The 15,366-nt window shown below is 50.0% G+C and overlaps 1 protein-coding gene across 2 annotated transcripts in view; it reads left to right on the forward strand.

Annotated features, from left to right (window-relative positions):
- Position 1: 1 nt before the first annotated feature.
- PPP1R13L (protein phosphatase 1 regulatory subunit 13 like) overlaps positions 2–15,366 on the forward strand; it is a 39,770-nt gene continuing 24,405 nt past the window's right edge. Inside the window, exon 1 of one of the 2 annotated variants that reach the window (XM_035117668.2) lies at positions 2–353. The gene's annotated coding sequence lies outside the window, so the exon portion shown is untranslated. The remainder of the gene's footprint in view (positions 354–15,366) is intronic. The other variant, XM_060275485.1, reaches the window with a different exon arrangement.

Genomic DNA, 15,366 nt, shown 5'->3' on the forward strand with positions numbered 1-15,366 from the left:
TGCTCAGAGGCCTCCCTGCAGTGTTGGTCCCCCAGGGCGCCGGGCCTCGAATCGGATCCCGCCCCGCCCCGTCGCGGGACCCTGTGTGTGTGAACGGCCCTAATCCGGCTCAGGGCAGGACTACCAATCCCAGAATGCAGCAGGAGCCGCTCCGGAGCTGTCCTACCTGTTGGACGGCCAAGGGAAGCCGCGGTGGGCGGAGGCAGCGGGCAGGGAGCCGCCGACCTGTTCCCGGGAAAGAGGCGTGGGGCGCTCGGTGTGGTGGCGGCGGCGGCGGATCAGTCCCAGGAAGAGCCCCGACGGCGGTGGCCGGAGCTCCCCGGGAGAAGCGCGAGCAGCGCCTGAAGCCCCAGGTCGGTCTGCGGAGGGCGAGGGGAGGGAGCGTCTTGGCCAAACTTTGGCAAACTTTTCCCTCTAAGCGCCCAGCCGGCGTCGAAAAGCCTCCTGGAGGTGGGGGCGGCCAAGGGTTGGGGTTGGGGGTCCTTCACCCCCCCCCAAACTTTCCCAAACTTTCCTTTCTCCCTTCAGGCGGGGACTGGGCGGAGGAATGAGGGTCGGGGCTCCTTCTCCCCCCCTCCCCAAAGCCGTCCAACCCGCCTCCGACCTCTACGGGGGAAACGGCTGCTCTGCGTTTCTGACGCCGCGGCCGGGGTGGTTTTTTTTGGGGGGGGGGGTCCTACCTCGATGGCCCCATTTTAGAGGGGACGGGCTGCCTGCTTTTCCGTCTCCCTTTTACTCTCCTCCCTGATTCTCTCTCTCTCTCTGGGAATCGGATCCGCCTGTCTCCAGGGCACCGCCGCGGCTGGAGGTGGGGGGTCGGCCGGCAGGAGGATCCGATTCACGCCCGGGCTTGCTCTCGCCCTTCGCTGCAGACATTTTGGGTGCGATTATTCACCGCGGCAGAGCCAAGCAGGGAGGGAGGCAGCCTCACTCACACACACCCCCTTCCACGAAAGGCTGGAGGGCAGCGGGGAGGGAGGGGCCGCTCTGGAATTTGACTTGGAAGAGAGAACGCCCCCCCCCCGTGCGGCCAAAAAAAGAGAGATTTATTTATTATGATTGTTTTGCAAAAATATATTTGCCAAAAGCCTCTCGGGTTTCTTTTCCCTTCTGAGTTTGCAAATTCCATCTGTGGCGGCTGGTACATGGGGGGGGGGGGAGGTCAGCGGTGGAGAGGCTGCTTGGCATGCAGAACGGTGTCCCGGGTTCAATCCCAGACGGTGGCATCCCTAGGTAGGGCTGGGCGATGCTCTCTGCTTGAGATCCCGGAGAGCTGCTGCCAGTCAGTGTAGGCGATACTGAGTTTTATGGGCCAAGGGCCGGACTCTGCATAAGGCAACTCTATGTTCAGGTGCTGCCCTGCCACTTGCACTGGTCACCAGCAGCCACCACTGCTCTCCCGATGGGGCTTTGGCGAGGGTGCCTGCCCTCGAGTGCCCTGCGAGCGGCACAACTCTGTGTGTGTGTGTCGTAGGAGCACAAAACAGGCCGCTTGAATATTGTGTCGTGGTCACAGAAGCTTCGGCGAGTGATACATGGAATAAGCAGGGTAGGAAGGGATGTCGAGGGTCATCCAGCCCAACCCGCTGTGATGCAGGAATCCCGACGGCAAATTACAAACACCGGCAGCTAAAATTATGCCGCAATTTCTTTGCTCTGTGAGAAGGTACGGCTGCGGTTTCACTCTGGAGGCTTGATGTGGGCAGCTGCCCAGGCAGAGGGTGTGGCCGCCAGCACGTTCTCTTGGGCCTGTGCCCAGCTGCCTCTGGTGGCGCTGTGCCACGTGAGGAAAGCTTCCAGTGGCTAAGGCATTGTGCAATAATTGGGATAATCCTGATGTGTAAAGGATGGGCATGCCTGAATCTGCCTTAGGTTATCATGACCCAAGTTAATGGCGCTTTACCCAGCGTGCGGGGTCCCTGCCCCTCCCTCTCTCACACACCCTAAAAAAAGTGTGGGGTTGACCACCTGTAAGCAGCGCAAGGGGTTCCTCAGAGGAAAAGGGAGGCAGGGTGGAACAGAGTGGAGGAAATATGCCTTTATTTTGGATGTGTGTGATTCAACGTATAGGAGGATGGAGCAACCAAAACAATGAGGGAGATGGAGAGACTCCCTCTAGGAGGGTTGCAGCGCTTTGGACTCTCTGGTTTAGAGAATACAATAGAAGTTTACAGTCATACCTCGGTTTCAGTACGCTTTGGTTTGAGTACTTTCAGTTTAAGTACTCCGCAGCGCGCACATGCGCAGAAGCGATCTGCACGCTTTGCGCATGCGCAGAAGTGCTCTATCGGCGCTTTGCGCATGCGTGCTATTGGCACTCAGATTAAGTACCGGTACTTTTCGGGGTGCGAACGGCACCCCGGAACCAATTAAGTACTTAACCCAAGGTACCACTGTAATAATTTTATTTTTTATTATCTACAATTACTGTCTTATTTATTTTATAGTACAGTACGTTGATTATTGCCTTCATTTTATGGATCAATGGTCTCACGACAGTAAAATTTGTGTTAAATTGCTGTTTTAGGGGGTGTTTTTCATCGTCTGGAACGGATTAATCCACTTTCCATTACTTTCAATGGGAAAGTTCGCTTCAGTTTAAGTATGCTTCAGTTTAAGTACGGACTTCCGAACCAATTAAGTACTTAACCTGAGGTACCTCTGGATTATAAAATAATGCGTGGCCTGGGGAAAGTGGGCAGAGAGGATTTCCCCCCTCTCTCATAACACTAGAACCCGTGTTCCTCCAATGAAGCGGAACGTTGGAAGATTCAGGACAGAGGAAGGATAATGACTTTGTCACGTGGTTAAACTGTGGAACTCTCTGCCATAGGAGGTAGTGATGGCCGCCAACCTGGATGGCTTTAAAAGAGGACTAGACAGATTTATGGAGGAGGAGAGGGGTCCTGTGCCCAGGTGCCGCTTAAGGGTTTCCTTTGGGGCATCTGGTGGGCCACTGGGGGGACAGGATGCTGGACTCGATGGGCCTCTGTCCTCCTGATCCGGCAGGCTGTTCTGTTGTTCTTATGATAGCCTTCGCTGACCCAGGTTGGTGAAGGCTGAGCTCAAAAGAGCTGAGGCTTTTAGGCAGATAGGCTCATGCATTCCTGGCCCTGCGAGTTCCAAAAAAGGAATCTCCTTCCCTCCCGGTGCTGTTGAAACTGGTTCCTCCTCTGCCGATAACCTCAATGTCACCCTTCCCTTCTCCTGGTCACATGGCCTCACACTCGGACTGTAATGCCAGGATCTGCAGGATAGCTCAGTTGTAGAGCATGAGACTCTTAATTTCAGGGTTGTGGGTTCGAGCCCCCACGCTGGGCAAAAAAGATTCCTGCATTGCAGGGGTTGGACTAGATGACCCTCGTGGTCCCTTCCTACTCTTTGATTCTGGGGTTTCTATAATGCATGGCTAGCTAAGAACGTCAGGGGACTCCTAATGGACCAGGCCAAAGGGGGTCCACCCAGTCCTGAGTCCATTTCTCACAGTCCCACACAGAAATTCAGTTTTGCGGCAACTAGTAGAAACGAAAGCTAAGCCTGCAGCTTGATGTGCAGAAACTGAGTAGATGCGGCACAGGGTTAAGTGCCAGCCCCCTTAGTGGTGGGTCTGTGGACAAGGGTCAGCTTGCATGGCCTCCTGGCCTACTCTCCATTCAGCAGGGCTCCTGGTTTTAATGTCAGCGTTCCTGAAGGGCTAAAGACTTAATTGCCGAGGAGGCATCTTCCTACCTTGCCATCAAGATCTGCCACGAAAGCCTTGCTTGTTATTCCACCACCAAGTAAGGCATGAATATCCATCACTCATTAAAGGGCCTTCATGGTGGTGGCTCCGTGGTTGCTGGAAAAGCCACGTAGCACCGACTCTCCTTAGTTGGTGAAAACTTGCCTCTTCCTCCAGGCTTTTAATGATGCAGAGCCCGATGCTTTAAGCTATTAATTGGTTCAGGGTGAGAAGGAGCAGTTAATATTGTTTTGACAGTTTTAATGCTTCAGGTCTGAGATCTACAGACGAAGGGCGGTATGCAAATTTTTAAATTATTATTATTATTATTAATAATAAGAAGAATCAGGGTTTTTTTCAGCTAGAACTCACTGGAACTTGGCTCCGGCAACTCTCATGTGGGTGCCATTGCCATTCTAAGAGAACAAGGAAGAAGTTCATGGCGAGCATCTTTTTCTAGAAAAATAGCACTAATAATAATGATGAAGAAGAAGATAGATCAGGCTTGGATTATGGGCAAATGTGGCCCACGGGGTTCTTCCCAGGCCAATGACACTAATTTTCACCCTCCTTGAGTATTCTTCCCTGGTTGGGAAGTGTCCTTCAACTCTGAATCTATCTCCTGCTCGCTTGACTGGAAGACAGAGAGAGCCTGTGTCGAAACTGGCCTACAATGCCAAAGTGAAATTCAGTGCCTCGCCCTCTTTTTGCCTCTGGCCCTGCCCAGTGTTGGCATGCGGCCCCCAGAACATTGCCCAGGAGGGAATGTGGCCCTCGGGCTGCAAGAGGTTCCCAATCCCTGTTTTAGATTTCGTATTTGATGTGCCCGGTCCTTGCGTGATGAGAAGGCAGGTGAGAAGCAAAGAGAATGAATAGGTAGCAAGAACTCCCACAGATCCACGAGGAAGTACACTTAAGATTGCTGTCTGTGCATCCTTAGACATGAAATGAATAACAATTATTATTTTCTAGTTACAGGTAGGTAGCCGTGTTGGTCTGACGTAGTCAAAACAAAATAAAAAAAATCTTTCCAGTAGCACCTTAGAGACCAACTAAGTTTGTCATAGTTATGAGCTTTCGTGTGCGCACACTTCTTCACTAACAGTGCCTCCGTCTTATCTGGATTGAGCTTCACTTTGTTGGCTCTCATCCAGTCCATTACCGAGGCAAGACACTGGTCCAGCACTTCCACTGCCTCACCTACAGATGTAAAGGAGAATAGAGCTGAGTGTCATCAGCATATTGCTGACAGCATTCCCCAAACCTCCAGATAACCCCACCCAGCAGCTTCATTTAAACAGCCTGGGGGACAAAATTGAACCCTGAGGAACCCCACATTGAAGACTCCATGGGGCTGAAGAGCACTCCTTGTGCCTCACTCTCTGGAAATGACCATCCCAGTAGAACCGGAACCACCTGAAAGTAGTGCCACCCACCCCTAACTTGGACGGCCGCTCCAGAAAGATACCATGGTCGATGGTATCAAAAGCTACTGAGAAGTTGAGAATTACGGTAACAGGGACACATTTCCCCTGCCTCTCTCCCGACAGAGGGCAACCAAGGCAGTTTCTGTGCCAAAACTGGGCCTAAACCCTGACTGAAATGGATCTAGAAAATCAGTTTCCTCCGAGAGTGCCTGGATCTGGACCACAAGCACCCGCTTAAGAACCTTGCCCAAGAAGGGGATATTAGCTCAGGGGTCCCCAGACTTACCGGGCTTCGGGCCGGAGGGCAGGGGAGTGCGCGCGCAGCGGGCCGGAGGGCGGGGGAGTGCGTGCCCGTGCGCATGCGCACACGCACGCAGTCGTAAAAAAATCGTCGAAAATCGCTTGTGCACATGCGTATGGGCCTCCCCCCACCCGGAAGTGCACCGGAAATGACCTCTTCTGGGTCGGGAGAGGCCCATACGCATGCGCGCAAAGCATTTTTTTTGCGATTTTGAAGATCGCCGCCGCACGCCGGGGGTCGTCGCGGGCCGGATTGGGAGGCCAATTGGGCCGCATCCGGCCCGGGGGCCGTAGTCTGGGGACCCCTGGATTAGCTATTGGCCAGTAGTAATTTAGATTTTCTAAATCTGGAAGGGCAGTTCTTGAGAAGTGGTCTTACCCCCCTCTGCCTCCTTCAAGCAGGCAGGGACCACCAGGAATAATAATAATAATAATAATAATAATAATAATAATTTATTATTTATACCCCGCCCGTCTGGCCAGGTTCCCCCAGCCACTCTGGGCGGCTTCTAACAAAATACCCTGTTTCTCATATTTTAAGACATACCCATAAAATAAGCCATAGCAGGATTTTTAAGCATTCAAGGAATATAAGCCATACCCCGAAAATAAGACATAGTGATAGGTGCAGCAGCAATGCCGGCCGCGGCAGGAGGAGGAAAAAAATAAGACATCCCTTGAAAATAAGCCACAGTGTGTTTTTTTGAGGAAAAAATAAATATAAGACATGTCTTATAATATGAGAAACACGGTAGATGCCTTGTAAAGGTCTGGTAATGGTTATTCTCTTTGACCTCTGGTAGGAGGGCATTCCACAGGGTGGGTGCCACTACTGAGAAGGCCCTCTGCCTGGTTCCCTGTAACTTGGCTTCTCGTAGTGAGGGAACCGCCAGAAGGCCCTCGGCACTGGACCTCAGTGTCCGGGCAGAGCGATGGGGGTGGAGACGCTCCTTCAAGTATACTGGACCGAGGCCATTTAGGGCTTTAAAGGTCAGCACCATCACTTTGAACTGTGCTCGGAAACGTACTGGGAGCCAATGTATGTCTTTCAGGACTGGTGTTATGTGGTCTCGGCGGCCGCTCCCAGTCACCAGTCTAGCTGCCGCATTCTGGATTAGTTGTAGTTTCCGGGTCACCTTCAAAGGGAGCCCCACGTAGAGTGCATTACAGTAGTCCAAGCGGGAGATAACTAGAGCATGCACCACTCTGGCGAGACAGTCCGCGGGCAGGTAGGGTCTCAGCCTGCGTACCAGATGGAGCTGATAAACATTCATCACCTCCCTGGCCTAGCCAGCTGTCCCCTCCCTGCTAGTTTTTATCAGCCATGAGAGCCCAGGGCACAAGCGGTCGCCCTGACCAAAACAAGGACTTTGTCCACATTATCGAGCCTTACCCATCCAACACAACAGGACTCAACTGTGCTCTGGACACCCCATGAGATTCATCTGCTGTCAAAATCCCAGTGCTGTAGGTGATGCAAACGATTCTATCCTCAATATGCTTTGCAAAAAAAAAAAGTCACAGCAAGTTGCCACCAGTTATGCCACTTCCTTTGGATGGAAAGCAGCCAAGAGTTTAGGTGCCATCGCTGGAAGGTGCCGCCTCCTGTCCCTTCATGGCGTTTCTCAGCCGGAAACAAGCTGGGCAGCTGGCCGTTCCTAGAAGGTGATGGTTCTTGAGCAGATATATATATATCAGACGCAGGCAGGGGATCAATCTATTTCTTCCACTTTATCAAATTGGTTTGGGTATTTTTGCCAAGTGAAAGGCCAAAGACTTTGCCCTCTCTCCCGTGGCAAATCCATGTGGGTTTGGCAACACAGATTAATATGCTAACTTGCCCGGCTCTCTGGAACTGGGTGTGGGCTGAGAAAAATAAGAACAGGTTTTTCCCTCCGGATGGGGCTGGGAAGAGCAGCTGTGGGGCGGAAGAGTCTTGCGTAGCGGTGGTTTGTTTCGCTCAGACGCCTTCCGAAAGGAGTTTCGGCGCATGCCATGTGCCAGGGAACCCGGGGCAAACCCTTTTGCCCATACGCAGTGGCTAATTTCGCACTTGTGCCTCTTGCAGAGGAGTGGCTACGGAGCTGTTGCGTGCCATCCTTCTGCTGGGCTCCATAAAAGCACTTTGAGTCTTGAGAATGTGTTTGGGGTGTGTTAAATCTATTGACGAAATGTCTATCCTGCTCTGATTTTGGGGCTCCCAGCGGTTCCCCCTCCTTGCTGCCAAGCAGATCCAGGCTTACTTAACTTCAGCAATGTTGCAGCGTTCATTTATTTTCCATGGAATCGTAGAATTGTAGAATGGGAAGAGATGCAAAGGGCCATCTGGTCCAACCCCTGCTTTATTTAGCAGAATTTGAATCCTGCTTAATTTGTAAACGAAACCTCTTAATCAGTCCTCCCTGTGATCACACTGTGGACTTTGCTTTGGAAAAAGGAGACCTAGGGTTCAAACCCTGCCTGGAAGCCGCACTCAGCAACCAGGAAGACCTTCTCCCAAATTCTGAATATTTGGAAACTTCACAGCAAAGAAGGGAAAGGCACTCTGCACGTCCCTAGAAGCTCATTTACCTGCATCCTGGGCAATTAGCACATGCCCTGCAGCCCTGTGCCTGCCATGGGAGGAGGCAAGCCTCAAAGCTTCCGCTTTAATGACATGTAACAAAGAAGACCAGCGTGCAGCTCTGAGCTTTGCTTGCCCTATTTCTGCAGGCTGTGGCTGCATCCAGGTTAGACTGCTACAATGCACTGTGCCTGGGACTGCTTTGGAAGACGGTTCAGTAACCTTGGTTGATGCAGAATGTGGCCATTTAGATGCCTATTTCGGGCCCAATCTCATTACACCAATATTCATTTTTATTGGGGTTTTTTTTTCGTTTCCAACACACACACACACACACACACACACACACACACACACACACACACCTTTTTAAAGCTCTAAATTTCCTGCTATGGGCAATACTATTCCCTGGGGTGTGATGGTAGTGGCATTTCCTGGTGCAAAGAGGCAGCAGAGGTGTAAATGACTATCAGACTTTGACAAGTTGTGTCAAGTTCTCCAGTTCCGTTGAATTCATTAAACTACGTAGTTTTAATGGGATGTTGAAGAAATGTGCAATTAATTGTTGCTATTTTGAATCATTCTGTACCACTGACTTCCTTAGTGGGTTGAGCCAACTGTGGCTCCCGGTTCCAGAAGAGGATTATTGTTGTTATGTTGTTGTTGTTGAATTTGTTGTTATTGCTGTTGTTGTTGTTATTGAATTTGACCAAACTGCGGGAGGCAGTGGAAGACAGGAGTGCCTGGCGTGCTCTGGTCCATGGGGTCACGAAGAGTCGGACGCAACTAAACAACAACATTATTGAATTTACAGTATATACGGCCCTATACCTGGGAGTCTCAGGATGGTTCACAGAATAAAATCAAGATATAAAACCATAAAATACCTACAGTAATAAAAATAAAAACAACAACCCAATAGGCCCCCCCCCCAATTTTTTTAAGGGCATAAGATGTCAATTAGATCAACCAAAGGCCTGGTTAAAAAAGAAGGCTTTTGCCTGGCGCCTAAAGCTATATAATGAAGGCGCCAGTCGAACTTCCTTGAGGAGAGCATTCCACAGACGGGGAGCCACTGCAGAGAAGGCCCCGTTCTCATGTCACCCTTTGGACCTCTCAAGGAGAGGGCACATGAAGGAGGGCCTCAGAAGATATCAGGGTCCGGGTAGGTTCATATGTAAAGAGGCGCTCCTTGAGGTATTGCGGTCCTGAGCTGTTTAAAACTTTATAGGTCAAAACCAGCACTTTGAATTGGGCCTGGTAGGTTGGGCTTCATGGGGAGGCGATTCCCTTTCCAGCTTGCCTGGGGCAGGGGGGGGGGGCGCAATAGCGCCAGTTGGCAGAGTCGCCTTGGAGCCTGCCCGCTGGCAGCTAGTAGCTGTGGGCAACCAAACAGCGAGCTTGTTTGCCTTCCCCAAAACAATGTTTTGAGACACACAGATTAAACTCCGATTTGTGGAAAAGAATTGTGCCATGCAAGATAGGCCCCTGACCATCACCTGGTACCTCTGCAGCTCCCATTGCCACAGCGAGGTCAGACGAAACCAAGGCTCTTCACTACCTGAGCTATCATGATGTGGAGACCAGCGTAGCCGCTGACAGGTGGCACATTTGGTACATGACCCAGGTTCAGTGTGGCCTGCCCCAAAAGCAGAAGCCTTTCCAAGAGTAAGGTGTGGTGAATTTGCCCCGGTCAGGAGTGAATAAGAGAGGGAAGCTTGCAAACAGCCAGAGGCTAAGGAAGAGGAGAATGGAAAGGAGACAGGAACCAAACAGGTGAGCAAAGCTGGGTGAGGTCCCCGGGGGGAAATTGTCGCCCTGGGCCAAAGAGAAAGCAGGCAGAGATCCCAAGAACAAAGTGCCGACGAAGGAGTAGAAGCTGGAGTTTTTGACGGTAGCCATGATCTGTGATGTTGGGCCTTGCGTCTTAATCCTCAGCAAATTCAGCGCCAAAATGACTCAGCCAGTAGAGTGTGAGACTTAATCTCAGGGTTGGGTAAGAGGTCCATGTTGGGCAAAAGGTTCCTACATTGCAGGGCGTTGGGTTAGATGGTCCATTGGTCCCTTCCAGTTCTACAGTTCTAGGATGCTAAGAGCTCCCAATTGGGAAAGCTTGAAATGGACATGCAGATGAAGCACCCCGTCTACCACTAGATCTCTGCCTCTGAGTGGCCCCTGATGGTGTTTTACACATGCTGATGTGTATTATCTGTGATGTACGGGGCTGTGAGGCTGGTCCTCCTGGCCTGCTACTGCTGGCCAGTTCTGGACTAGCGAGGGCATCCTCTTGAGAATCCTGAAGAAGGCCGTCTTTTCTGCCAAGTCCCAGAGCTGGGGGAAGTCAGTTCAAGAGGTAGTGATGTTTGCAGAGGTCCTGGGTGCTGTGAAACAGGTACTGACCTGGGTGCTGGTAGTCATTGGTACCCTGGGCTCTGGCACAACTGGTTACTCTCTTGAATGGTGAGGGGGGCCTGGGGCTGATGCTCTTGCTCTAGTCCATCCTCAAGGGGTCTTGCGGGTCAAATCAGAGCAAACTAAAGGCCCTGCGATCCTCTGTGAAATTTCCTTGGCTTTTGTGGGTTCGTGTATCGTCTGGTGGGTCCTCATTAAAGGTAAAGGGACCCCTGACCATTAGGTCCAGTCGCGGACAGTTCTAGGGTTGCGGCGCTCATCTCGCTTTACTGGCCGAGGGAGCCGGCATACAGCTTCCGGGTCATGTGGCTAGCCTGACTAAGCTGCTTCTGGCGAACCAGAGCAGCGCATGGAAACACCGTTTACCTTCCTGCCGGAGCGGTACCTATTTATCTACTTGCACTTTGTCGTGCTTTCGAACTGCTAGGTTGGCAGGAGCAGGGACTGAGCAACGGGAGCTCACCCCATTGCGGGGATTCAAACCGCCAACCTTCTGATCAGCAAGCCCACAGCGCCCCCACATCCAGGTCTTCATGAGCCTGGTGCAAACCATGAAGTTGCTGAAGCTGCGTCAAATTCTGGTCAAGCTCTCACTCTACTGACACTTCACCAGCACCCTCACCCAATGTTCAAAATTAGCCAGGCGCCAGGCACATTTCCCCCCTGACTTTTGACCACTTGTAGAATTTTATCTGCACAATCGGAATGAATTTTGGGAACCAAAATGCAGGAGCAGCCACCATTATGAAAAGGAGGTCAGAGTCCCGGGATCAAGCGACTTTTCTTCTTTAAGTTCTCAAAGCTGGCTCAAGGTTGTCACCTGAACTAGCGAGATGTTTAACTGTCTGATCTATCGCAGTCATTCCATCGTTTGAAAAAAGAAGACTTGAGAGCCATCGTGGCCAAAAAAGGCAACTAGACATTCTGTTTTGGCAACTCCAACCTTGGTTTTAAGGAGCCATTTGGCACCAAGCTTATTTATCTGAGTTTCTAACACTGCCCTCATTTGCACCATCATTCCATCCGTTATCTTCATAATATGGGCCATTATCTGTCTGGCGAGAGCTCTGGATCGATGATGCCTTCTGGAGGTTCCTCTTCTCCATCATCCTGCTGGTGATCGTGTTCCTCTGGAGACCCTCGGCCATCAACCAAAGAGATTTGGAACAAAATCCACCAAGTTCTCCATTGCAAGCACTACCATGGGCTGTGCAGAAAATCTCCTCGGAAGGAGAAGCACCTGGGGAGGCTGCCGAGTGCAGGGTAAATGTTGGCTGGGAGGAGAGTCACTTTCCCATCGCAATAGCGGCCTCGCACAACTGAACTGGAGCGAAGGCATCGCAGCTAGGACCCTAGTTTGCCTCGAGGAAGATGTTTCAGTTCAGAATTCTCTTCATCACATTTTCTCCCTCTAAGATGTGGAACGAGCAACGTCTTCCTCTAAATTTGCTGAGGCTGCTTTAGGTGTCCTGCCGTCTTCCCTTCTGTGGGCATGACAAGCCAGCATAGACGTGGCTGAGACAGGAGTGCAAACAGGCTAGGAATGTGGGCTTGGAAGAGCGCATTTTTGTTTGGAGTTCTGTCCTGCCATGTGATACTCAAAATCCTGATGCAAGGCCTTGACACTTCGCTCCTGGCAGTTGCAGGCTGCCTGCGACTCACTTCCATAAAGCAGCGTGCTCAACGCACAAGTCTGGCAGACCTTAGATGTTAGCATCACATTCTCCCACGCCCTTTCGGAGAGGCGAGCCATTGCTGTGGCTGCCTTGCCAATATGCATATCCAGCTCAGTGCAAATGGAGAATTTGCTGGTTATGGTACAGCCCAGGCAGGCAGGATCCCAAAGGATATGCTATATACAGAGAGCTGGCTTCAGGCACCAGACCTGTTGGCACACCAACTTTACAAAGATGTCTGTAAACAGGACATGAAGGCCCTTGGGGCTGGCTAATGGCTTGGCTTCTCTGCATCCCGGGTGGAGGAAAGGAACCCCAATTTCCTTCTTTTAAGCTGTAACAAAAATTGGGAAAGAGAAGGGGCAGCACGGCCTACATTGCATGCTGTTTTGCCTTGCAATCCCTTACAACAAGTATAATTAAAAGAATAATTAATTTCCCCCTCTCTTTTAGCTGCTGATTAAAAAGCAGAGGAGAAAATGAGCTCCTACCGTAGGAGAGGGGAAGGTTAGGGTTGTGCCTCCAGCTCTGTCCTCAGGGCTTAAGGTGAGCTCAGGGGTCAGATCTACAACCTGTTTGTTTTCCCGCAAGGGGCAAAGGCGTCACCAGGGAGGAACGCCTCTGGGCATGTGCAGAATACTCTCTCCTCATTGAAGGGTGGAATATTCAGGGCAGGATCAAAGAAAGAAAGAGCTTTTCATGCGTCACAGAGTTAAACTATGGAACTCCCTGCCACAGGAGGCAGTGATGGCCGCCAACTCGGATGGGTTTAAAAAACTAGTGGATAGTTTCACGGAGGAGAGGGCTATTGGGGGCTCCTAGCCAGGATGGCTGTGTTCTGCCTCCACAGTCGGAGGCAGCCCTGCTTCTGAATACCAGTTGGAAACCACAGGAGGAGAGAGTTGCTCTTGTGATCGGGTCCTGCTGACATCAAGGCATCTGGTTGGCCACTGTGAGAGCAGGATGCTGGACTAGATGGGCCATTGGTCTGATCCAGTAGACTATCTGGAGAACTCTAGTTTTCCTTTAAAAAATAAAATTATTTATTTGGTTTTCCAAATTAAAATTTTACAGAGATATATCAAACATAAATCGTAAAAACAAGATTCCAAAGAATCTTCCATTCCCTCCTTGTGGGTCCTGTTATTAATCATTTCCTTTGGGATCTTTTATGACAGTCCAAAACTTTTACATCTCTATTATATCCAGAACTCACCCTTACACTACAAGTGGTATTCCAACCCTACTAACAATTTTAACTGTTTACAATGGTCTTTAAGTTACAAATTTTGCCCATTCCTTATTAAAATTTTGCTCTTTCTGATTTCTAATTCTTCTGGTCATTTTAGTCATTTCAGCATAGTCCACCTGCTATTCTTCTCTGGTATGGACATTGTCTTCTTCCCATCTCTTTCCAGCAGACTATTCTTAGTTTTTTTATGTGATCAGGATGCCGGACTAATGGGCCCCCATTGGCCTGACCCGGCACCCAGCAACACTTATTATGTTCTTACGTCATGTTCTTATTGTGCAACCGCAGCTCCAGACGCCATTATGTTTGGGACCCTGGGAGGCCTCTAAAAACGGCAGTTTGTCATTTCCAGACTGGTTTGGCAGGTGTGCAGGATGAGATCTGCTGGATCTGCCTTGGGAAATGGGGTGTCCCTTTTATTGTTGGGGGTGGAGAAACGTGAGAGAGGTTTGGGGCTGGCTCCGTCCTTGCCTGAACTGGTTCCCTGGGCATTACAAAACGGCTTTGGCTCTCTGCCGGGGGAATCTCTCCTCCTCCTCATCCCAGACAAAGGGCTCTCTTTTGTAAAGAACAATGCTTTGCAGGCAGAATTGGGCTGCCAGATCCTCCTGATTAAAGATGCCCTATTGAGAGAAATCTTGCTGCACCTCGTGTCCCAGAACCCCAGTTTTGTTGTTTACTTATTTATCTATTAAATTTACGTGCCGCCCTTCATCCGAAGACCTCAGGGCACTTCACAGCACAAAATACAGAATGAAAACCACAAAGCACATACAGTAATAAAAACAAGAACAGGAACAAATGAAAACAAGAACAGGAACAAAACAATAACCCTGCTTCGCCACAAACACATTTGAAAGTTTCTTCCGTGAGGGCAAATTAGATCAGGCATGTAAATTGGTCTAAATATATTTCCTCCACGTGTTTTTGTAAACAACAGCTGTCACCTAATTTATTTATTTATTGCCTTTACATCCCACTTGCCCCCCCCCTCCAAAGAGCTCAAAGTGGCAGGTACGTGGGGATTCGAACCTTGTTCTCTCCCTGGTCCCAACCCAATGCCACGACTGGTGCAATTAGGTGGTTAGCTTTTAACTTGACTCATCTGATCATGCACCAAATAAATATTTGCATGTTTGCATGCTTTAATATCTCACAAAACTGCCTCTGAGCAACTCCTGCCGTGTTCAATGGGACTTACTGCCTTGCAGGTGTGTTTAGAGTTGTGTAGCTTACAATAGTGTTCAAAAATACAACATTGTAACCTTAAATATAACAAGAAAAAGGATAAAATGTTCAAATGTTAATAAACGTACCTTCTGCATATCTCCGCTAATTTAAATTATACCATGCCCTCTCCGAAGACCCAGATGAGACAACAGATGAGTTAACATTCAACATTAACCATACTCAGTGGAGTTTTGTGACTTGCCCATGAATTTGAGTCCGTCTACTCTGAGTATGAGGGACGCGGGTGGCACTGTGCCCTAAACCACAGAGCCTAGGGCTTGCCGATCAGAAGGTCAGCGGTTTGAATCCCCACGACGGGGTGAGCTCCCGTCGCTTGGTCCCTCCTCCTGCCCACCTAGCAGTTCGAAAGCACGTTAAAGTGCAAGTAAATAAATAGGTACCGCTCAGGCGGGAAGGTAAACGGTGTTTCCGTGTGCTGCTCTGGTTTGCCAAAAGCGGCTTAGTCATGCTGGCCACATGACCCGGAAGCTGTCTGCAGACAAACACCGGCTCCCTCAGCCTATAGAGCGAGATGACCGCCGCAACCCCAAAGTCGTCCGCAACTGGACCTAACGGTCAGGGGTACCTTTACCTTTGAGTATGACTTTGGTGGCTATCACCCAATATTTTTTTTTAAATGGAACCTTTTGCTTTTAATTGTTTTTAGAAGAGCATATTGTTTTAATTCATTTTTTTTTAAAAAAAATTAATTCCATTAATCCCCTCCCAGTTTTTCTTCCGGCAACGGGTGGTGTTATTTATTCTGTTCTACTTTAGTACTTCTG

This window comes from Zootoca vivipara, chromosome 6 (genome assembly GCF_963506605.1).
Source record: "Zootoca vivipara chromosome 6, rZooViv1.1, whole genome shotgun sequence".
NCBI lineage: Eukaryota > Metazoa > Chordata > Lepidosauria > Squamata > Lacertidae > Zootoca > Zootoca vivipara.